The sequence below is a fragment of the Giraffa tippelskirchi genome, chromosome 9 (assembly GCF_054371585.1).
Source record: "Giraffa tippelskirchi isolate mGirTip1 chromosome 9, T2T-mGirTip1v1.2.pri, whole genome shotgun sequence".
NCBI classification, from domain to species: domain Eukaryota; kingdom Metazoa; phylum Chordata; class Mammalia; order Artiodactyla; family Giraffidae; genus Giraffa; species Giraffa tippelskirchi.
This window is the reverse complement of record NC_137283.1, coordinates 2,319,636-2,343,252: the sequence shown is the minus strand read 5'-3', so window position 1 is coordinate 2,343,252 and position 23,617 is coordinate 2,319,636. Positions and strand designations below refer to the sequence as shown.

The window sequence follows — 23,617 nt, the reverse complement described above, 5'->3', positions numbered from 1 at the left end:
ATGCAATGGGTATTATACTTCCTAATAAATAGGGTTTTATGACTCGAGAGAAGATTAGAAGTTTCATGAGTCTGGGCTGAAGGCAACTTGCGATTCAGACTTTGCCTACGTCATTCATTAGCTATGATCTTGCGTGCTCAGTCATGTCCAACTCTGCAACCCTATGGACTATAGTCCACCAGACTCCTCTGTCCATGGGATTTCCCAGGCAAGAATACTGGAGTAGGTTGCTATTTCCTTCTCCAGGGGATCTTCCCCACCCAGGGATCAAACCTGCGTCTCTTTTGTCTCCTGCGTTGACAGGCAAGTTCTTTACCATTGAGCCATCTGGGAAGCCCAATTATCATCTTTGACAAATGTTTTAACTTTCCAATGATAGTTTACTCAGCGGTAAGTTGGAATTTAAAAATAAAATCTCTCCTTCAAGGTTATTGTGTTTTATTTTTGACTCTGTTCACAGCATCAAAATCTGGTTTTCTCTTTTCCTTTTCCTAGAAAGGCATTTTCCCCACCCTCTTCCCCTGTCTCTGGGTTTAGGCATTTCTCGGTGGACAATGCCTGTTTCAGGTTGTCAGTGGAGAAGACAGACCCCAGGCCTCAAGTCTGCCTAGCAGACCAGCCCCCCTGGGGTAGGGTAACTGAGCTCACCCACTGCCAGGGAAGAGAAAACTTGCTTTCTTATCATCAGGCCTATCATTATTCAAGTCAAGGGGGACGGGATATTTGATCACAGTTTTTAAGAAAATTGCGCTTTCCTTCCAGTGAACTCTTGGAGAAGATCTTAAAGTGGTTTTCAATCTAGAGACCTACCCCGATGTGACATATCCATTAAGGGTTCAGCAAGAGTAACTACACTGGTAATACACAGGGCTCCTACCTGAGATGCTTTTAACAATAGGATCTCTCTTTAAAAATTTTTCATTGAAGTATAGTTGATTTACAATGCTGTAGGGCTTTTTTTTCCTTTGCTTTTTGTCTTATTGAGGTGTAGTACCTATCTGAGATTCTAATCCAGGCTTCCCATTGCAGGCTTCCCATTGCTCCCTGCCCACCTCTACCCCTAGACCAAGAGTGAGAAATTTAGTTCTCTGAGCCTTGGTTTCTTCCTTTATCAAATTATGGTGCATAGACTCCACTCAAAATTCAATATGGAATGTCTGCTGAGGACTAGGGTTTTATTTGATAGTTTTCAATCATATTTTTCTTTACAATCTTTTCCCATTACAAACAGGCTTCCCAGGTGGCAATGGTGATAAAGAACTCACCTGTCAATGCAGGAGATGTAAGAGACATGGGTTTGATCTCTGGGTTGGGAAGATTCCCTGGAAGAGGGCATGGCGACCCAACCCAGGATTCTTGCCTGGAGAATCCCATGGACAGAGAAGACTGGCGGGCTACAGTCCATGGGGTTGCAAAGAGTCAGACAGGACTGAACAACTTAGCATGCACACCCATTGCAAAAGTCATATAAGCTTCTTGGATAAAATGGATAACATGGATAAACAGAAATAAACAGGTAAAACTCTGTCCTGCGTCCACTACCTAAAGCAAGCAGCTCTGTGATATGGTACATCTCATCCCATCTTCTTTGCCAAAGTGTGTGTGTATCTGTGCATTTATATGTGTCTTCCAAGATTTAGTTCCTACTGTATATGTGTTAGATCCTCCTCTTCATATGAAGCTGTAATTTGAAAACACTACGAAGTTTTTATTAGATGTTGAATTGTTTTAAGAACTACCTTTTTTCCTGGCATGTGAACTTTTGCAGTGGTGTTATAAAGAACTAGGTTAAATCTTGGGAAATGCCATAAATGAAGTGACAGCTTTGGTATCAAAGCCTGAGCCCAGCAAGCAGAGTAGGTAAGTGCTTCAGAAATCTTGGCGACCCAGAGATAAGCAGTACATCCTGTTTCTTTTCTAACATCAAGATGGTGGTTTCCTGTAGGCTGTTGATGTGTAATTGTTAAGAGTTTCTTTGATAGCACATTGAGAAAGTATTTCAATTAGATCAAAGTATTGGACGTTGGATGACAGGGAGGCAAAAGAGTCCTACATAACTCGAAGATTGAGTTGACAAATGTTATCTTGCCTGGAATAGGAAGAAAAAGGGAAAAAGCAGAACAAATCATGAACTTCAATTTTTAATGCCTCAAATAAGGCTATTAAACAGCATTTATAGGTTCCTTTAACAGATGGAATGGGAAATACTTGGATTTGAATTTCCAAGATCTCTAACAAAGCATTGGAAATTCATCCTTAAGAAGTGACTTCTGAGCAAACTGGAATTCACCATGTGGTTGGATGTTTGTAAACAGATGTATGTATCATCCAGCTATAATTTTTTTTCTACCCTGGGCATGATTTCCTTGATACTGTTTTTCTTCAAAAGATGTCCCTGTTATAGACAAAGAGAAAAAGACAAAGAAGTTAAGCCTGTCATAGTTTCTGGCACAGCAGGCACCTCCTGAGCCTTTAGACTATCATCCGATGTTCCTCACTGTCCATTACACTGTCCCCAGGGGGCTGTATTTTAGGTGGTTCTGGTTTCTGTAATGTGGCTCCAAGGTGTAGAGTCCCCACCTCACCCCATTCCTACAACTGAAGACAAATGGATTTGATTTTTGAATACACTCAGTAAAGAGTTAAAAGAGTCAAAGTAAACAAGCCAGGGATTGAGCCTTCCAAACCCAGGCAAGGACACAGCACCTACAGAGGCACCTCCTTGTTGTGGGCCCTCGCAAGGATAAGATCTAGCCCTGTTTACTCTATCTGGGACGAGCCAACCTGAAATACTGTCTCTAAAAATCAATAATATATATTCAGTCATTGCAGCAACTTGATGTTTGAGCTCCAGGAAGATATCCAATTCTGTTATTGTTTATTGAACATATATTAGTACCAAGGTCTATACTTCAGAATGAAGATATGACAGGCAGGCACAGTTCCTCCCCTGCCTTATTCACTAATTCATTCATTAATCAACCAGATATTCATATCATTCCTGCCTCATCCCCAGGCACTGTGAGAGAAACAAATCAGACATGATTCTCCACACAGAGCTTGAAGTCCAATAAGAAAAAGAGGTTGAAATGATTAAATTTAATGTGGATCCAATTCTTATTTCTCCAAGGAACCAAGAACTTTGGAGACACAAGCTTGGCATCTGAGTTACTATGTAACCTTAGTTAACGCAATGCAGAAACAGAGTCGAGGGGGTAGAAAATAAATTTAAATTTATAGTTACCAAGAGGGCAGGGGGCCAGGATGAATTGGGAGATTAGGATTGACGCATATACACTATTGATATAAAACATAGCTAATAACCTACTTTATAGCACAGGTAACTCTGTTCAATGCTTTGTGGTGACCTAAATTGAAAAAAAAATCTTAAAAAGAGTGTGTATATATATATATATATATATATATATGCATAACTGATTCACTTTATTGTACAGCAGAAACTAACACAACATTGTAAAGCAACTATACTCCAATTAAAATCGATTAAAAATAAGCTTCAATATTTCTATAAAAGTAAGTATCTCAAACTGTAGGCAAAGACAATAGTCTGAAAAGCTGTAAAAGGTGGGAAATCTAAATAGCTTATGCTTTAAAAATCTACGAAGCATAAGCTTGTAGAGCCACCGTGCTGGCCAAGGAGGCAGAGTACATGGCCGAACTACAAGCACACACCTCCCCCAGCACTTTCTCCACCAGCCAGCAATTAAACCACTCTCATTTTCATTACTTCCATCATGTTTACAAACTGATAGCCCTGGAAGAACCACCAAAAGAATACCAGAAGTGTTAGCAATTAAACAGAAGTTCTAAGAGATCTGCAAATTCTCCCAGGCAGAAAGGTGCTGAACATATGAACATATGAACGTATGGTGAGCTGCAGTCACCGACTCCTCTGTCTTCTCTGCTCAGTGAGGTGGCTGAGGCTACTAGGACGCTAGCAAGCAGTAGGGCCTTCCCCTCCTCTAAAATTTTGTGCACTCCCCCCAGTGCACAAAATTGCATTTTTTTTCTGAAGAAACACAAGAGCAATCCTTAAACAAACTAAGTACTGAATTTTAGGTATACTTGTACAACTATAATTTTTTTTTCTTACCTCTGCAAGTTTCTGAGGCTTGAATATTTTTTGAAAATATATATTATAACTTTCAGGACCTCGAAATTGCCCTGTTGCAAGCCTATCCAGTAAATATCACAGGGACCCTACTTTTTAGGAGGAGCTTCTGAAATCAGGTCCATTTGAGAACAGAACATGACCTGAAGACAGGAAACAAAGGCTCAACTCGCCCGCCTGGAGTTGTCGCTTCATATTCCTTTAACATGAATCGACGATGAACTAGATGGTAATTGAGTTCTTTGCTGCAATTAAGAGTCTAATATATGCCATGGCCTGGAGCCCCTGCAGTACTTCTGAGTTTTCATCAGGGTTCATTTTTAAGTGGTTTAATTCTGCCTCTGACTGCCAGGTGCTAAAATATGAACCTTCGCACTTGTGAGTCACCCAATTTAACCAAGCTGCGGCTTTACCCTCAGAGAGTTTCCTAGGTGTGAACCTAACTGTGCCCGGGACCCACAAAAACATTTTAGTCAAGATTTCCAGGGTAAATTCTAGCCCACCCTTGTCAAAACCACATAGACCCCCACCTTCACCTCCCCACAGAGAGTTACTCCTACAACCAGGGGCTTAACAAAAAGACCCTTTCAGCAAAAAGTGGGGGAGTTAAAAGGCATGATTTGCCCTTCAAGAGGCTCTCTGCTTTTTACTTTTTCTGTTCTTGGCAGTTCCAACACAGTTAAGTCATCCCAAAGAGGTTGAACCAGAATAAAAGAAAGTAGAAATCAAAGTTGGCCCCATGCCAACTGGATTGCCCTATGAAAGGTCATGAGATAGAAATCATTCTTTCAATTGTCGATCCTAAAGGAGATCAGTCCTGGGTGTTCATTGGAAGGACTGATGCTGAAGCTCAAGCTCCAATACTCTGGCCACCTGATGCGAAGGACTGACTCATTTGAAAAGACCCTGATGCTGGGAAAGACTGAAGGCAGGAGGAGAAGGGGACGACAGAGGATAAGATGGTTGGATGGCATCTCTGGCTCAATGGACATGAGTTTGAGCAAGCTCCGGGAGTTGTTGATGGACTGGGAAGCCTGGCGTGCTGCAGTCCATGGGGTCGCAGAGTCGGACATGACTGAATGACTGGACTGAACTGAATTAACAAGAATTTATTGAGCACCTACTCGGTACATAGAAGGAGCAGAAACTTTATGGGGAACCCCAAATCGATAGTAGGTCTGACCTGTGACTTTGAGAGAGCAGATGCTGACTGGAACAGTTGGGGGAGAGAACGGGTACTGGAGTCAGATTTGAGCTTAGGTCCTGAGCCTGCTTATCAGTTGGCTATAGGACTTGACCTCCTTGAGCCTCAATTTCCTTGTTTGTAAAGTAAGAAGAACCCACCACAGAGAGTTATTGAAAGAATTCACAATAAAACAGTGCATATAAAGGGCCCAGCACTATTAGGGACTCTCTTTTCCTTAAGAAACTTATAATTCTAGTTATAAAAACAAAACGTGGACACGAGAAGCGATTGAAAATCTGGTTGACATACATATGAAACACCAAATGAGGTATGACTTTAGTTATAGGCGCTCAACTACTATATTTTATTTATCTAAGATGCCATTTTTTTGTAAAAGAAACTTCAAAGATGTAAAACACGGAGAAGATATGGTTATTAGAAAAAATGAAATTATACAAATGGTAAGTTGTAAGAAACAGCATTCTTATAGAGAAGTTCAACAAAATAGAAAGCTATCTGCAAGCTGTAGACTCACAGAGGTCTTCATTTTTCCATTGCTTACTTTTTTCACCTGTTTTTCTTTTTTAATCTTGGTACAATCCATGTATTTTTGTAAGAGTCCTTAAAACTGTTCTAGAACAAGTGGGAAATAGATTTCTAGATGGAGAGATGGTCTAACCTATTGCTTCTGCAATAGGAACCCAGCAGGTTGGTCTCTCAAGTCCCCAAAGAGCTATGATTTGTACTTTTCCAAATTCTCAGGAAAAGGAAAATATATGTAAATGTATTGCCAAGATCAATTTACACCTAATAAACTTGTTGCTGAAAGGAAGCATAAAGCTTACAGAAATCATTTAGCTCCATCTCTTTTTCCTTTGCTTCATCTGTGTCATTAGCGCAGACTACCTGCCCTTTTATTGCTCCTTCGGACAACCACACATGTTACCTGCATTCTGTCCAGTCTGTGTATTAAGTTGAATGCTTCCATGGCCCCATTCAATAATGTTCCATGTTCCCAGGAGCTACATTTTATTGAATAAACCAGAAATACTTCTATTTCTCAGCCCACAGACTATCAATATCTTCAGGCTCTATTTCTCAGCCCACAGACTATCAATATCTTCAGGCATTTGGGATAAAAGTCGTTACTGGAAATTAGGGGCAGGACGTGAGTGGGAGACTAGATTTGGAGACTTCCCCCTCCAAGGAGAGAAGGCCTGGGGCCCATACAGTGCCTGACTCATGAAAGGGCCCAGTTAGCATTTGCTAAAGGCCAAGAACACCTGGTGAAAGAGAAAAGTCCTATGAGCAGTGGTTTAGGAGAGAGGTCAGTTTCTAGTACTTCTTTCAGAGAAATACAGTCAAAATTCATCTACAGCAGTGCAGGACAAGGTTAACTGCAGAGAAATCTGTGAAGTGTGTTTTCATGAATTTTTGCCTTCAAAGAATACTCTCAAATTCTTTGTCAGGCTTGTTACCTGTCTTACAGGCTTATCAAGATCTGGCTTCAGGGAAAAAATCTGCTCAGCTTATTTACCCTGAGGGTTTAAGAATGAAGGAGGATTTAAACTTGCCCTTGGGCTTCCCAGGTGGTGCTAGTGGTAAAGAACCTGCCCGCCAGTGTAGGTAGATGTAACAGACAAGGGTTCTGTCCTTGGATGGGGAAGATCCCCTGGAGGAGGCATGGCAACCCACTCTAGTATTCTTGCCTGGAGAATCCCATGGACAGAGGAGCCCAGCGGGCTATGGTCTATAGGGTCACAAAGAATCAGACACGACTGAGCGACTTACCACACACCAATCAGGTATTCGTAACTTCAGATGATCTCACCATACTTGGGTCTTCCCAGATGAATGAAGTGTTGAATGTGGATTCCTTCCAGAGGTGGCTAAGGGCAGCAGTCATGAGATAAACGAGGTAATGGATGGATGGATGAATGGATGGTTGGATGGATGGCTGTCTGGGAGTTGTAACCCTCTGTTGGGGGTTGTAAAACTCTACACTGCGCTCCTCTGCAGGTTACCATTCACACAGCCTAGGATATAAATGTCACTGCCCAGAGCTGTGTACGACACAACCCACATGATAGTGAACGGTGGCCATGGCATCAACAATCGCTACCAAGTCTCATACCATTCAAGCTACCAGACAAAAGTCTGATTAGCTACAGAGCTGGGGACCAGGCAAGACATATTCCTGGATAGCCCAGAAAGAGAAGACCTTGAACTAAAAATGAAAGCAGATCGGAACTTTAAAAGATAACAGATGTCTCCAGAAGGAAGAAGACATGTGGGCCAGAAATAGTTGAGGTAGATGGATGCAACAGAGCACACCCCAAGCCCTCCACATAGCTGCTGCTCCAGCATTTGGGGTATTTATAAATCAGATGAGAAGGCGTGATGCTTAATTTTACGTGTCAACTTGGTTAGGCTACAATACACACTTATTTAATCAAACGCTAACCTGGGTGCTGCTGTGAAGGTATTTTTGTAGATGTGGTTAACATCTATATTCCGTTGACTTTAAGTGAAGAAGTTACCCCTTGATAATGTAGGTAGGCTTCATCCAATCAGTTGAAAGCCTTCAGAGCAAAAACTGAGGTTTCCTGGAGAGGAAGAAATTCTGCCTTAAGTCTACAGCTTCTAACCTGCCAACCTGCGCTACAGATTTCAGACTCACCAAATACTGCAATCAGGTAGGCCAATTCCTTAAAATCTCTCTCTCTGGATCGATTTTGTCTTCTTTTTAAAATTTAGAATCTTGTTAGCAACACGGTAGCATGATTAACAGAAAAACAAAAATTACATAGTTAACTCAAAACTAGCGATTTTAAGAAAATAATGTGGCAATCAACCACTACCAGAGAAAATAAGTCCTCTCACTTGATTCTACAGGCAAGTCCAGGTGATCCCATATATGTATATCCCAAATACCTATCCATTGATCTATCTATCTATCAACCTATCTAATCTCCTAGACATACATCTCTACCCCACCCTTCAGGGGGGCCCTAGAGAGTTCTGTGTGCTGAGCAGGGCCCCCAACCCAGCCCTGGAGCCTGGGGCCCCCAAGGAGCTACTGCTGAGCACCCCGGCACACTTATCCCCCAGCACTCGCCCTTCTGACCTGCTCCCTGCCTCCCAGTTCAACCTGCCTTTGACTTCTTCAGCCTCAAGATAGAGGAAGTCAAACACACGCAGAGGCTCAAGGCCCGGGGTGGCCACGGCCTGCAGGGAGAGAAGCAGCGGAGAGAAACGCCACGCCCACCTCCCGAGCGCAGCCAGCTCCTAGCCGTCCCTTGTATAGCTGCCTTGAGAGCTACTGGCCTAGGAAGAACAGAAGTGGTCACAGGAGAAGAAGCTGGCCTTCAGTGAGCGTAGGGTGCATTTCCACACGTGGTACACACCCATGAGAAATCACGTGGAACCAATGAAGAGCTTCGTTCGAGTCGGCGCTGTGGATGCAGCCCTGTGGGGCAGGCTGCAGAGACAGAACCCGGTATGAGAGGGATTATGGACCATGAGGAGGTGGAGCGGACCCGGCTGTGGAAGGAATAGCAGGATGGAGACAGGCAGCTGAGGCAGATCTGCTTTTGCTCCAGCCCAGCAGGCAGCCGTGCGAAGTGATCAGAAACTGACTTGTAGGTGGGGTGCATCTACACCAAAGAACGTGCTGAGTCAGGAGACTAACCATGGTACCTTGTGCAAAGTCATTTCCTTTTCACTTGTTCACTCATTGTGTTAAATACACATGTGAAGAAAATAATTTCTTTTACAGTAGCTGAAATCTGGAGTTCGGTTGGGTTTATTTCAGCAAGGTACTAACTGCCTTCTTTTCTGATTTGAATTAGAAAAGTAGCTGAGAATTGCTGGTTTCCTTTGATGCTTTGCAAGAGAGAAGCTATTTGAAATGCTTGGGATCCCGTGAAGATTGACCCCCTCTTCTTGATGCATTCAAGATTCAGAGTCAAAGACTGGAGTTTGGAGAATCCTATGACAAATTCTGAAGTCTAGGAGTAGATGTCCCATTTCTTACCCTCTCTTCCTACTCACTTTCCCATATGGATAAAATGCTAAGATGGCCAGGGTTAGGGTTCCTATACTGCAGAATCTCAACCACTATCACCAATCCCCAATAGCTCCTGTCGTGAGGAGAAGGCCATGGGAAATGCGTAGATGAGGAAGACCACAAGGAAATTAATCACCTTGCTTTTGCATCCTGGTAGGGGATTTTGCTTTGGGGGCACTTGGATCTTTTAGGCTTTTGATGAAAAGCAGGTCTAATTATTAAGATTGGAAATAAAGGGAGGAAAAGTGCTGAGCTTTCTTTTTCCCCCAGTTTTATTGATATGTAATTGACATATAACTTTGTGTAAGTTTCAGGTGTTGATTTGATTCACTTACATATTGCAAAATGATTACACCATAGCCATAGCTAACATCTCTATCAAGAGGGTAATAATTCTTTTTCAGAGGTCGGATGAAATTCAGTGGGTCTTTAGAGCAAGGAGCGCTTTCACAGCCGTGGGCCTGCAGCTGTGAAACAGGAGGAACATTCGATGTGTTGATCTCGGGAGATCTTCAGGGTGTACATATTGTTAACTGAAAAAGACAAAGTTAAGATTAGTATACAAACGATGGTTGATTTTATTGGAGGGGAAAGATATCTATAAGAATATATATGTGTATGTGCTTGTATTTCATAAATACGTAAGGAAAAAGTAAACAATAAAATTCTGTAGTGTTTACCCCTAAGAGTCAGAGTAGAACAGGGAATCAGGTGGAGGGAACAGACGTGGTATGAACGCATTTCTCTCAATGTACATTTTCACATTTGACTCCTTTTTGGTGGTAAAATACCCATAGCATAAAATGTATCATTTTAGCCCGTTAAAAGCGTGCAATTCAATGACATTAATTTCATTCATGGTATTTACAACTGTCATACCTATCTAGTTCTAAAATTGTATTCCCCCAATAGAAAGCCCCATACCTACCTCCTTTCCCTGGAAACCACAAATCTGTTTTCTATCTCTGTGAATCTGCCTATTCTGGACAGTTCATTTAAATGAAATCCTATACTCTGTGGGCTTTTGGGTCTGGCTTCATTAATGTTTTCAAGGTTTATTTACCTTGTAGCATGCATCGGTACTTCATTTCTTCTTATGGCTGAGTATCTTGCTGCTATGAATATTCATATATAAGTTTTTGTTTGAACACTTAGTTTCTGTTTCTTTGTACCTGGGAGTAGAATTTCTGGATCATATAGAAATTCTGTGAAACTTGCTGAGGAACCACAAACTGCTTTCCATAGAGGCTACATCATTTTTCATTCCCACCAGCAACGTTTGAATATTCCAGTTCTTTCACATCCTTGCCAACTCTTGCTAACTTCCTTTAAAAAAGAAATTATGGCCATGCTATTGAATTTGAAGTGGTATCTCATTGTTGTTCTGATTTGCATTTCACTAATGACTATGTTGAGTATCTTTTCCTGTGCTTGTTGACCATTTATATGCCTGCTTTGGAGAAACGTCTATCCAAATTCTTTTGCACACTTTTAATTTTGTTGTCCTTTTATTGCTGAATTTTAGGAGTTCTGTAAATATTCCAGATACTTGACTCCTACCAGATATATGGTTTACAAGGATTTTCTCTCATTTTGTGGGTTTCTTCACTCTTTTGATAGTATTCTTTGGCACACAAAATGTTTTAATCTTAGTGAAGTCCAGTATACCTATCTTTTTTTCTTTTGTTACTTGTGCTTTTGATGTCATTTCTAAGAATGCATTGCCAAATCCATGACAATGAAGGTTACTCCCGAGTTTTGCAGTTTGGGTTTTTATGCTTGGTTCTTTGATTTTGCGTGTATTTTTTATATAGTTACACGAGGAGTCAATTTCATTCATTTGCGTGTGGTTATCTACTTCTCAGCACCATTTGTTAAAGAGACTGTTCTTTCCCCCGTTGAATGGTTCTATCACCCTTGTTGGAAATCAATGGATCATAGATACTTGGGTTTATTTATGGAGTCTCAGTACTATTCCATTGATCCCTTATGTCTATTTTTATCCTAGGAATTTCTTTGTAATAAGTTTTGAGATCAGAAAATGCTAGTTCTCCAGCTTTGTTCTTTTGCAAGGTCTCGTTTGGCTATTTGGGGCCCCTTGCAATTCCGTATATCTTAGGACCAACATTTCTATTTCTGCAAAAGAAACTGGAATGTTGATAGAGATCACATTGAATCTGTACAGCGCTTTGGTGAGTACTGCCATCTTCACAATAGTAAGTCTTCCAATCCATAGATAGCAAATGTCTGTTTATTTAGATCCTCTTAAATTTCTTTTAGTAATGTTTTATGGTTTTCAGTGTATAATTATTTGTCTCTTTGTTACATTTATTCTTAAGTATTTTATTAGTTTTGATGCTCTGTAAATAGAATTTTTGAATTTCATTTTTAGATTGTTCATTGTTAGCATACAACTGATTTTTTTGTATTGACCTTGTTTCCTGCTGAATTTATTACCTTTAATAACTTTTTAATGAAATTTTTAGGATTTTCTATATATAAGATCATGTCACCAGCGAATAGGGACAGCTAAACCTCTTCCTTTCTTATTTAGATATCTTGTATATCTTTTTCTTGTCTAATTGTTCTGCCTAGAACTTTCATTATCATGTTTAATAGAAGTGGTAAGAGTGAACATCAATGTCTCGTTCTTGATCTAAATGGCAGGACATTTTTCAGCTTTTCACCACTGATTGTGTTAGCTGTGGGTTTTTTATATATAACTTTTTTCATTATGAGGAAATTCTCTACTATTTCTGAGTTGCTGAGTGTTATTATCATGAAGGGGTTTTCAATATTGTCAAAAGCTTTTTCTGCTTCAATTAGGATGATTTTGTTCATGTGTGTTTCCATAATTTGATTAATTACATTGATTAATGAGTTACATTGATTGACTTTCATGTGTGGAACCACCCTTGCATTGTGGGATAAATCCTGGTTGGTCATGGTGTATAATCCTTTTAGCATGCTACTGGATTCAGTTCCCATAAGCCTCTTATCCTTCTCCATCAGGGGGCAGACAGACTGAAAACAAAAATCACAGAAAACTAACCAATCTGATCACATGGACCACAGCCTTGTGTAGCTCAATGAAACTATGAGCCATGCCGTGTAGGGCCACCCAAGACGGACAGGTCATGGTGGACATTTCTGACAGAATGTGGTCCCCTGGAGAAGGGAATTGCAAGCTACTTCAGTATTCTTGCCTTGAGAACCCCATGAACAGTATGAAAAAGCAAAAAGATATAACACTGAAAGATGAACTCCCCAGGTCAGTAGGTGCCCAATATGCTACTGGAGATAAGTGGAGAAATAACCCAGAAAGAATGAAGAGATGGAGCCAAAGCAAAAACAACACCCAGGTGTGGTTGTGACTGGTGATGGAAGTAAAGTCCGATACTGTAAAGAGCAATATTGCATAGGAACCTAGAATGTTAGGTCCATGAATCAAGGCAAATTGGAAGTGGTCAAATAGGAGATGGCAAGAGTGAACATAGACAATTTAGGAATCAATGAACTAAAATAGACTGGAATGGGTTAATTTAACTCAGATGACCATTATATCTACTACTGTGGGCAAGAATCCCTTAGAAGAAATGGAATAGCCATCATAGTTAACAAAAGAGTCCAAAATGCAGTACTTGGATGCAATCTCAAAAATGACAGAATGATCTCTGTTCATTTCCAAGGCAAATCGTTCAATATCACAGTAATCCAAGCCTATGCCCTGACCAATAATGCTGAAGAGGCTGAAGTTGAACGGTTCTATGAAGACCTACAAGACCTTCAAGAACTAACACCCAAAAAGATGTCCTTTTCATTGTAGGGGACTGGAATGCAAAAGTAGAAAGTCAAGAAATACCTGGAGTAACAGGCAAATTTGGCCTTGGAGTACAGAATGAAGCAGGGCAAAGGCTAACAGAGTTTTGCCAAGAGAACACACTGCTCATAGCAAACACCCTCTTCCAACAACACAGGAGAAGACTCTACACATGGACATCACCAGCTGGTTGACACCAAAATCAGATTGATTATATTCCTTGCAGCCAAAGATGGAGAAGCTCTATACAGTCAGCAAAAACAAGGCCAGGAGCTGACTGTGGCTCAGATCATGAACTCCTTATTGCCCAATTCATACTGAAATTGAAGAAAGTAGGGAAAACCACTAGACCATTCAGGCATGACCTAAATCAAATCCCTTATGACTATACAGTAGAAGTGAGAAATAGATTCAAGGGATTAGATATGATAGACAGAGTGCCTGAAGAACTATGGGCGGAGGTTTGTGACATTGTACAGGAGGCAGGGATCAAGACCATCGCCAAGAAAAAGAAATGCAAAAAGGCAAAAATGGTTGTCAGAGAAGGCCTTACACATAACTGAGAAAAGAAGAGAAGTGAAAGGCAAAGGAGAAAAGGAAAGATATACCCATTTGAATGCAGAGTTCCAACGAACAGCAAGGAGAGATAAGACTTCCTCAATGATCAATGCAAAGAAATAGATGAAAACAATAGAATGGGAAAGACTAGAGATCTCTTCAAGAAAATCAGAGATACCAAGGGTACATTTCATGCAAAGATGGGTTCAATAAAGGACAGAAAGCAGAAGCAGAAGATATTAAGAAGAGATGGCAAGAATACACAGAAGAACTGTACAAAAAAGATCTTCACAACCCAGAGAATCACAATGGTGTGATCACTCACCTAGAGCCAGACATCCTGGAATGTGAAGTCAAGTGGGCCTTATGAAGCATCACTACGAACAAAGCTAGTGGGGTTGATGGAATTCCAGTTGAGATATTTCAAATCCTAAAAGATGGTGCTGTAAAAGTGCTGCACTCAATATGCCAGCAAATTTGGAAAACTCAGCAGTGGCCACAGGACTGGAAAAGGTCAGTTTTCATTCCAATCCCAAAGAAAGGCAATGCCAAAGAATGCTCAAACTACCACATAATTGCACTCATCTCAGACACTAGCAAAGTAATGCTCAAAATTCTCCAAACCAGGCTTCAATAGTATGTGAACAGTGAACTTCCAGATGTTCAAGTTGGATTTAGAAAAGGCAAAGGAACCAGAGATCAAAGTGCCAACATCCATTGGATCATCAAAAAAACAAGAGAGTTCCAGAAAAGCATCTTACTTCTGTTTTATTGACTATGCCAAAGTGTTTGACTGTGTGGATCACAATAAACTGTGGAAAATTCTTCAAGAGCTGGGAATACCAGACCACCTGATCTGCCTCCTGAGAAATCTATATACAGGTCAGGAAGCAACCATTAGAACTGGACATAGAACAGACTGATCCTAAATAGGAAAAGGAATACGTCAAGGCTGAATATTGTCACCCTGCTTATTTAACTTATATACAAAGTACATCATGAGAAATGCTGGGTTGGATAAAGCACAAGCTGGAATCAAGATTGCCAGGAGAAATATCAATAACCTCAGATATGCAGATGACACCACCCTTATGGCAGAAAGCAAAGAAGAACTAAAGAGCCTCTTGATGAAAGGGAAAGAGGAGAGTGAAAAAGTTGGCTTAAAGTTCAACGTTTAGAAAATGAAGATCATGGCATCTGGTCCCATCACTTACGGCAAATAGATGGAGAAACAATAGAAACAGTGTCAGACTTTATTTTGGGGGGCTCCAAAATCACTGCTGATGGTGACTGCAGCCATGAAATTAAAATACACTTGCTCCTTGGAAGAAAAGCTATAACCAACCTAGACAGCATTTTAAAAAACCTTTGCCAACAAAGGTTCATCTAGTCAAATCTATGGTTCTTCCCGGTAGTCATGTATGGATGTGAGAGTTGGACTATAAAGAAAGCTGAGCACTGAACAATCGATGCCTTTTTGAACTGTAGTGTTGGAGGAGACTCTTGAGAGTCTCTTGGACTACAAGGAGATCCAACCAGTCTGTCCCAAAGGAAATCAGTCCTGAATATTCATTGGAAGGACTGATGCTGAAGTTGAAACCCCAATACTTTGACCACCTGATGTGAAGAACTGACTCACTTGAAAAGACCTTGATGCTGGGAAAGAGTAAAGGTGGGAGGAGAAGGGGATGACAGAGGATGAGATGGTTGGATGGCATCACCAACTCAATGGGCATGAATTTGAGTACACTCCAGGAGTTGGTGTTAGACAGGGAGGCCTGGCATGGTGCAGTCCATGGGGTCGCAAAGAGTCAGACATGACTGAGTGACTGAACTGAACTGGACTCAGTTTGGTAGTATTTTTTGAGCCTTTCTGCACTGATATTCATAAGGGATATTGGTCAGTTCTTTTTCCATATGATATCTTTGTCTGAGTTTAGTATCAGGGTTAATGTTGGCCTCATAGAATAAGTTAGAATTTTCTCATCTTCCATTTTTTGAAGAGCTTGAGAAGAATTGATGTTTGGTGTAATTCACCAATGAAGTCATCTGATCTTGGAGTTTTGGAAAGTTTTGACTACTGATTCCATCACTTTCGTGCATAGGTATTTCTCCTTGGGTCAGTTTTGGTAGTCTGATGCTTCTAGGAATATGTCCACTTCATGTCAGTAATGTAATTTGTTGATGTACACTGTTTGTATTATTCTCTTTTAGTTATTTTTTATTTCTGTAAGGTTGGTAGTATTATCCCCACTTTCATTTCTGATTTTAGTAATTTTGAATCTCCTATCTTTTTTATCTTTGTCTGACTAAAGGATTGTTAATTTTGTTAATTTTATCAATCTTTTCAAAGATTCAACTTCTGGTTTCATTTTTAAATTTTTTTAAATTGAGATATGGTTGTGTAGAATGTTGTATGTTACAAATGTACAATACAGTGATTCACAGTTTGTAAACAGTGTACTCTGTTTGGTTACTGTAAAATCTTCACTGTATCCCTGCACTGCAGCTCACTTATTCTGTGTGTGATATTTTGTGCCTCGAAGTCCCCTGCCCTCCCCTTCGCCCTTTCCTTCCCCACTGATAAGCACTAGTTTGTTCTCTTTATCTGTGGATCTGTTTCCTTCTTATTATAGTCACTAGTTTGTTTTATTGTTTAGACTCCAAATATAAGTGATATCATACAGTATTTATCTTTTTCTATCTGACTGATTTCACTTAGCGTAATACTCTCAAAGTCCATCCATGTTGTTGCAAATGGCAAAATTTCAGTCTTTCTTATGGCTGAATAATATTCCATTGTGCATATATACATTTCCTTATCCATTCATCTATTGATAGACACTTAAGTTGTTTCCATATCTTGGCTATTGTAAATAATGCTGCTATGAACATTGCTGTGCATGTGTCTTTTTGAATTAGTGTTTTCTTTTTTATCAAATATGTACTCAGGAGTGGAACTGCTGGGTCATATGGTAGTTCTATTTTTAGTTTTTTGAGAAATGGCCATACTGTTTTCCACAGTGGCTATGCCAATTTATACTCTCACCATCTGTGTATGAGGGTTCCCTCTTCTCCACATCCTCGCCAACATTAGTTGTTTGTGGTTTTTTTGATGATAGCCCTCTGACAGGTGTGAGGTGACATCTCATTAAGGTTTTGATTGACATTTCTCTGATTAATGGCATTAAAAATGCCTATTCAGGTCTTCTGTCAAATTTTTAATCAGGTTTTTTGTTTTTTTGATGTTGTGTTAGATGAACTGGGTATATATTTTGGATATTAACCCTTTATCAGACATATCATGGGCAAATGTTTTCTTCCATTCTTCCATTTTGTTTTGTCAGTGGCTTACCTTGCTGTGCAAAAGCTTTTTAGTTTAATTAGGTCCCAATCCAAGAATATAGTGTATCTTTCTATCTGTTTGTGTCATCTTCCATTTATTTCATCAGTGTCTTATAGTTTTCTGAGTCTCCATAATATTTGGTAGTGTACTGTTTTGATTCCTTTATCATTACTTTTCCATATATTTTTAAACTATATCCACAGTGGTTACCTTGGGGATTACAATTAACATAACAATCTAGTTTGGGTTAATACAAACTTTACTTCAGTAGTGTACAAAATTCTACTCCTATACATCATCATCCTTCCCCTTTTTGTTGTTACTATTGCAAATTGCATCTTAGAAAATACATGTGCACCTATTACATATATTTATAGTTAGAGTATTATACCTTTAATTTTAAGTCATATATTAAAAAATAGGTGTTACAAGTGAAAACAAAAGGATACTGGCCTTTATATTTACCTGTGTAGCTACTTTTTCCATTGCTTTTTATTTCTTCAAATGGCTTTGAGGTACCATCTAATGACCTTTCATTTCAACCAAAGGACTGTTTAGCATTTCTTATAGGGCGTGTCTACTAGCAATGAACTCCCTCATCTTTTGTTTTTCTGAGAATGTCTTAATTTCTCCTTAGTATTTTAAGGAGAAATTAAGGATAGTTTTTCCAAATATAAAATTCTTGGTTGAAAGATTTTTTTCCTTTCAGCACTTTTAAATATGTTGTCCCGCTGCCTCCATGGCTTCTGTTGAGAAAAGAAAACTATAACACTATGAACTTTGTTTATAAACTTTGTTTATAGTGTTGCTTTTCTCTCACTGCTTTCAGAATTCTCTCTTCATCCTTGTCCTTTAACAGTCTGATTATTACGTGTCTCAGTGTGGGTCTCTTTATGTTCATCTTGTGCATCTGGGGATTTGTTGAACTTCTTGGGTAGTTGGTTCATGTCTTTTATCAAATTTAGGACATTTTTGAGCATATTTCTTCAAATATTTTTTCTGCCTCTTTCTCTGCATGTGTATGCGCTCAGTTGCTAAGTCATGTCCAACTCTTTGTGACCCCAAGCACTGTAGCCTGCCAGGTTCTTCTTTCCATGGGATTGCCCAGGCAAGAATTCTGGAGTGGGTTGTCATCTCCTCTGGGGGATCTTCCTGACCCATGGGTTGAACCCACATCTCTTACATTGGCCAGAGGATTATTCATCACAGAGCCACCGGGGAAGCCCCGTCTCCCTCTGGGACTCGCATGCGTGTGTTGGTAGAGCTGATGGAGTCCTTAAGTAAGTACCTTAAGGTACCTTAAGCTCTGCTGGTTCTGTTCTTGTTGTTATTCTACTCATTTTTCTTTCTGCTCCACAGACTTGATGATTTCATTTGAGCAATCTTAACATTTGCTGAATTTTTCTATCTTCTCAAAAAAATCTGCTGTTAAACCTCTCTAATGGATTCTTAATTTCTATTATTGTACTTTTCAACTCCAACATTTCTATTCAGGTCTTTTTTATAAATTTCATCTCTCTACCAATAGTCTCTATTGGTGAGATTTCTTTCTCCTTGGTTCCCTTGGAGCATACTTAAGGCAGTCGATTTAAAGTCTAGTATGCTCAGTGCCTATGCAGTTTCTGTTGTTTGTTTGTTTGTTTGTTTGAATAGGCCATACTTTCTTGTTTCTGTGCATGCCTCACAATTTTGAGTTGAAAACTGGCCATTGTGAGTATTATCATGCACTTACTCTGGAAGTCAAATTCTCTCCCCTTTCTGGGATTTTTGTTGTTGTTGTTGCTTGCTGTGGGTTACAGATTGTTGTTTGCTCAGTGACTTTTCTAAACTAGTTTTGTGAAGAATGTATTCTTTGTCATGGGAAGCTCTGAAGTCTCTATTCTTTTAGCTTACTATTCAGCTAATGGTTTGTTTGACAGACATATCCTTAAATACCTGAAGCCAAGAAATGAAGAAAAGCTGAAAAAAAGTAAGAGATGATATTTGAGATTTTTGTAGATAGGCTCTTGTTGGGTCACTCCTTCCTTAGTCACTCCATTTTTCAACTCTGCTTTTGCCTTCACCTCCTGCTTGCACTTAGCATAAAACTCAGCCATGATGAAATCGTACGACTTTCTCTGTATTTTTCTGAGCATGTGTCTGCCCTGGGTATACACATGTCTTTCTAGATTCACTAGTATATATGGGAACCTTTCAAAAATGTGTTCCCCTCAAAAATTACCCCTCAACTTTTCCTCTTGTATTTTTTTCTGTGTCTATTGTTTCCCAGACTGTTACTTTTGCCCCAGATAGCAGTGGCTTGTTCTTTGTCTTTCAGTGTTTGGGGAGGTGTCTTCCACGTGGCCAGTCAGCCCTAGTAGAGTTCCAAGTGAGGCAAAAAAAATAATGGTGTGTGTGGCGGGGAGAAGGATTCCCTTGCACAAGTTCTCCAGAGAAACTCCAGCCAGGCCAAACAAACAAGCACAGTTCCTCAGGAACAAGATCTTCTCTGCTCCCCCCGAGACCTGCTTTCCGTGCTGAGAGCGTGTGCTGCTGCCTTTAAGACCACTGCGCCGCCACACTGGGAGAATGAAGGGGCTAAGGAAAGTGAAAATGCCACCAAAATTTCCTGCCATGCTTCGGTGGTCTTTACTTGTTTAAGTACTCAAATGTTTGCTATAAACTCCTGGCTAGCCCCCAGATTTCAGTCAAGTTAATTCTGATAGATTTTCCCCAGGTTTTTATGTTCTTGGTGACAAATCCCAAGAGCATCTTTTCCACAATTTTCACTGATTTCCCATGCCTTTTGAGTTATGTGACTGTTTATTATATAGCAGAGTTACTTTTTTTAAGTTAATGAACGGTTTTACAGTTAGGATCTTATCATCTAATATCCTAGCATGCTGAAACGTTGTTCCCATCAATAAATATTGCCACCAGACTTCCCCATTTTCTTTCATTTTAGACAAGCACAAGAAGAGTACTCCTCTGAGAGCCTAGATTAGTCTGTCCATCAGGGGTTCGCACTGGTCAGAACTCTGAAGGATTCAGTCCACCTCCTGTACATGCCCTCTTTCCCGTTCCTCTCCACCTTTGTTCTTTTTTAAAGTTTATTTTACTGAAGTATAGTTGATTTACACGGTTCTGCCAATTTCTGCTAAACAGCAAAGTGATTCAGTTATGCGTGTATATTGTACTAAGTATTCTTTTCTATTGTGGTTTATCACAGGATATTGAATATGGTTCCCTGTACTATACAGTAGGACCTTGCTGTTTTTCATTCTATATATAATAGTTTGCATCTGCTAATCCAAACTCCCTGTCTCTCTCTCTCTCTCTCTCCCCCCCCTCCTCCTTGGCAACCACAAGTCTGTTCTCTATGTCTGTGAGTCTGTTTCTGCTTCATAGATAGGTTCATTTGTGCCATATTTGAAATTTCACCTGCAAGTGATATCATATGATATTTATCTCTTTCTGACTTATACTTAATATGATCATCTCTAGGTCCATTCATCACCTTTGTTCTCTCTTATTCTCAAACCTAAGCTGTTCTTTCACCTTCCCTCCCAACACCCTCCATGATGAAACAATACTTACTGGTTAAAACCTGGTTACTTTTTAAGGAGATGAACAGTTTCTGTTCCATAATTTACCTTAAGATTCTAATATTACAAGATGCAGTAAAAGATGTCAATTTATTCACAAATATGAATGAATGAGGCTTTTTTTTTCTAGTAATCTGGTTCTGAGGCTTGGAGAAGATAAGGGGAATTAAAGGAGGAGGTGAGAAGCCTTAGGAGATGGAAAAGGGAAGCAAAGTATGTTGTTGGTTAAGCATCACCTGGTAATCTTGTCTAAGTCAGAGCTACATACATGTAGTCTCCAGATGTGCTGACTCAGGATCTGAGTGGGGCCCAGACTCATGTTTACCAGTTCTTCAGAGGATATTTTTTCCTTCATTTTCATTAGAGTATAATTGATTTAAAATGTTGTGTAGGTTTCTGACAGAGGACTCTGATACATGCTAAATTTTGAGAACTGCTGACCAAACTTACACTTCTTAGGTTTCTCTTGCTTGCATAATAAAAATTAAAATATTCCTTTGCATTAATACGGCACTTTACTAATTAGAAGGTTTATTTTTACAGACACTAGTCTTGCTTGTTATCACAAAGCCACAGGATCATCTCCCCCTTTTGATAAATAGTAAAACTGAGTTTCAGAGAGCTTATCTGACTTTCCACAGTAGATATGATTCTCTTCAAAACATTGTAAAGCAACTATACTCCAATAAACATTAATTTTAAAAAGTAAAAATTCATTTTGCATTGTTGCAAAGATCATATAAAAAACACACAATTCTCTTGACTTCGAGTCCATGGATCTTCTCATTTTGCCCATGTACAAAAACATTAAAAATAAATAAAAGCAAACAGGATGTACCTTTCCAGATGCTCAACTGTGTTATTCTTTTGTTTCTTCCTTGATTCACCCACCATTGAATCCCTTTACATATTCATCAAATATTTGTAACACACTATAATAAATAGGCCATGCTGCATATATATCCAGGGCTATCTAAAGTCACACTCAGAGTTGATGACAATTTCTCTGTATTGGTTTGGCTAGAATGATGCACTTTTGATTGTGTATAACTCTATTACATAATTCTCATTTGTGATTTAGTCACTAGTTTCTTTATGGGTACTTAGTGGTACTCTAGCTTAGTGTTACTCTAGCACTGATTCTATTAAATCACCAGGATCTTTCAAAAGTCCCCCAGGCCAAGCCGCCCTACAGACCAGTTACGTTAGAATCTCTGGGGCAGCTTCTGAATGACAGCTTGAGGAAGTGACTTCAGGGCCAGCAAAAACAAGGTTTGAAAACTGGCTCTCTTGATTACTGGCAGAGGGCCCCTGTGCCTCTGCATGTCTCTGAGCCTCAGTTTCCTGTCTGTAAAACAAAGGTAGTTATGCTTTGCAAGGTTGCTGTGAGCATCAGACGCAAAATATGTAAACTACCCAGTGCCTGGCACATTGACTCTCAACAAATGGAGCCGTATTGATGACACTTCCTCTTACCTACTGGTCTTAAGCTCCTTTATCCTTTTTCAAAGCATCTTTGCTTCATTATCTCATGTAATCTTCCCCACAAGAGAGATAGGCTAGAAGTTATCTCTGGGTCCCAGAAAAGCAAGCTGAAGTGCCAGACAGTTAATGGGATGGATTCAGGAGATGATTATGCATTCTCTTCATAAAACATGCTTATAAAGGGAAAAATCTTAAGCAGCAACCTAATTGGGAAAACAAAACAAAACACAATGCAATCATCTGCTTTGGTAGATCTGAGAATGGATCCAGGGTGAGCAGAGTCAACAGGAAAATATGTATTTAGCATAAAACTTGCCTTGTTAAGTTAAGGGGGGCTGCTCTGTTTGTAGGGCGGGATGGGAAGTGAGCGGTCTCTTTCTTTTCTCTGTTCTGTAAGTTTCATCCTCTTGTCTTATCCCTTTCCTTATTAGATAAAAGTTGCAATCCCAGAGAGGAGATGGCATATGTATGTGTAAATATATATGATTTTTCTGTAAATCGAATGCCGTTTTTGTTTTTTAATTTGCAGTTGTGAACCACTCCGGATTTAGCCATTCCCCGTGGAAGAGAAGCAGAAATCCCAAGTCTAAGCTTAGCTTCCTGAGTCAGTCTCTCCCACTTCAGAGCACCCGGAGAACAGCTGGTATCTTGAGTCATCAACACAGGATTATCATAGTGTGTTAGTTGCACATAAAATCACCTGAAGAGATTTTAAAATTCCAGTGCCCAGTTCTCATGCCAGACCAAATGAATCAGCATTTCTAGGGATACAATTCAATTATCAGTATTTTTTTTTTTTTTTAAGCTTCCCAAGTAATTCCTACATGTAGCTGAGTCTGAGAACTAGTGTTCTAGAATTTGCTTCTGATGAAGTAGGTCCAGGAGGGGACCTAACCGTGTTAGGGATTCTAACTTGGGATTAGAACCATGTTACTAATAAACTTGCTTCAGGGATGCTGTTTCTGTGTATCCTGGGACCACGCTGACTGAATGTCAAGGCTGTCGAGAAATTCCTTGCCCCTGTGTTAGAAATATGCACACGTGGGCTACACAGTCACTTGAGGGGTCTGCTTCATTCATTATAAAAATGAACACGAACTCTAAACAAACTGTGTCATTTCTAGCCAGGCCAGGTATCTCCTGGGTCGCTCACGGTGCTGGAAGACGCCTGCCTTCACCCACCGCCCCGTGAGCACATGGCTGTCAGGCTGAAGAAGACTGACTCCTGCTTCCCCTGGGATGGACTGAGTTAAGGCTGCTCACACCTCTGTGTGTATCAGAATCACACCGGATGCTTGAGTTACATGCTGTCGGGCCACACCAGAAGAGGTGGATTCACAGGTCTGGGCTGAAGACTAGAAAGTCATGGTGTTAACAGTAACTCTCAGTCGTGTCTGACTCTTTGTGACCCCATGGACTGTAACTCGCCAGGCTCCT

The 23,617-nt window shown here is 40.0% G+C and overlaps 1 long non-coding RNA gene across 2 annotated transcripts in view; it reads right to left on the bottom strand.

The window, feature by feature from the left end:
* Positions 1 to 9,641: 9,641 nt before the first annotated feature.
* The window catches only part of LOC145520488 (uncharacterized), a 31,643-nt gene continuing 17,667 nt past the window's right edge, over positions 9,642 to 23,617 (bottom strand). Inside the window, exons 4-6 of one of the 2 annotated variants that reach the window (XR_014064505.1) lie at positions 22,497 to 22,941; positions 22,172 to 22,383; positions 9,642 to 9,920 (exon numbers count right to left, since the gene is read on the bottom strand). This is a non-coding gene — a long non-coding RNA (uncharacterized LOC145520488). The remainder of the gene's footprint in view (positions 9,921 to 22,171; positions 22,384 to 22,496; positions 22,942 to 23,617) is intronic. The other variant, XR_014064506.1, reaches the window with a different exon arrangement.